This window comes from Palaemon carinicauda, unplaced genomic scaffold (genome assembly GCF_036898095.1).
Source record: "Palaemon carinicauda isolate YSFRI2023 unplaced genomic scaffold, ASM3689809v2 scaffold907, whole genome shotgun sequence".
Classification (NCBI taxonomy): Eukaryota; Metazoa; Arthropoda; class Malacostraca; order Decapoda; family Palaemonidae; genus Palaemon; species Palaemon carinicauda.
The window spans coordinates 58,818-60,000 of NW_027172212.1; positions in this window are offsets into that span (position 1 = coordinate 58,818).

Here is a 1,183-nt window from a genome sequence, read left to right on the forward strand (position 1 = left end):
GCTCATTCTTTGCCAGAAACGTTGGGTTAGGGAAGAGGGTAAGTTCCCCTGTGTCGGCGAAGTGTATCTGGCCCTCCTCTCTAGAAAAGGCCACTATTTCACTGACCCACGCTCCCGAAGCGAGAGCGAAAAGGAAAATCACTTTTTGGGTCAGATCTTTCAGAGGGCAAGATTCATTGTCCAGACTAGAGGCAAATTGAAGCACCTTGTCGAGAGACCAGGAGATAGGCCTCGGTGGGGGTGCGGAACGGAGTCTAGCACATGCTTTTGGAATTTTGTTAAAGATTTCGTTGGACTTTCAGCAGAAGGTTGGTTGGAGGGAACAGGTAAATCTTGGTCCACCCGTTCCAGTCCAGGGACATGGCGTCCACCGCTTCCGCTTTGGGGTCCTCGTATGGGGTCACATAAAGAGGAAGTTGTTTGTTGTCACTCATAGCGAAGAGGTCGATTTGCAGTTCCGGGACTTGATGGGATATGAAGGAGAATGATCCTGCGTCTAGGGATCATTCCGACTCTATTGGGCTTCTCAGTGATAGAGCGTCCGCCGTCACGTTGCGGAATCCTTGTAAGTGAACTGCCGAAAGATGCCATTTCTTCTTGTCCACAAGGCGGAAGATGGGTAATAGCACCCGGTTGAGATGGGGGCGATCGTGAGCCCTAACGGTTGAGACATCTGACCACCACGGCGCTGTCCAGGGTGAGGCGGATGTGGATCGAGGGACGAGGGGACAGTTTCTTCAAGGTGAGAAGCATCGCCATGGCCTCCAAGATGTTGATGTGGAACTTCTTGAACAGGGAAGACCATGTTCCTTGAACCTGACGTTAGTGGGAGTGACCCCCCACCCTTCCAGTGAGGCATCCGTGTGGATGCTGATCGACGGAGGCGGTGGTTGGAGAGGAACGAATCTTCTTAGGTTCTTTGTCTCCGACCAGGGTTTTATGAGTGAACGAAGCCTTGTTGGTAGGGGTCTCCTGAGATCTCTTCGAGTGATGGATGCGTTTTGTCTCCAGACTCCCGATGCATCCTTTAGCTGTGCTTTTAGCACTGGGTCTGTCACTGAGGCGAACTGTGGGGAGCCGAGTACTCGTTCTTGTTGTCGTCTTGAGATCCATTTGGATTTTAGAAGTCTCTTGACAGAACCCGCTATTTCCTTCCTTTTCTTCAGAGGGAGGGAGAGGCGGT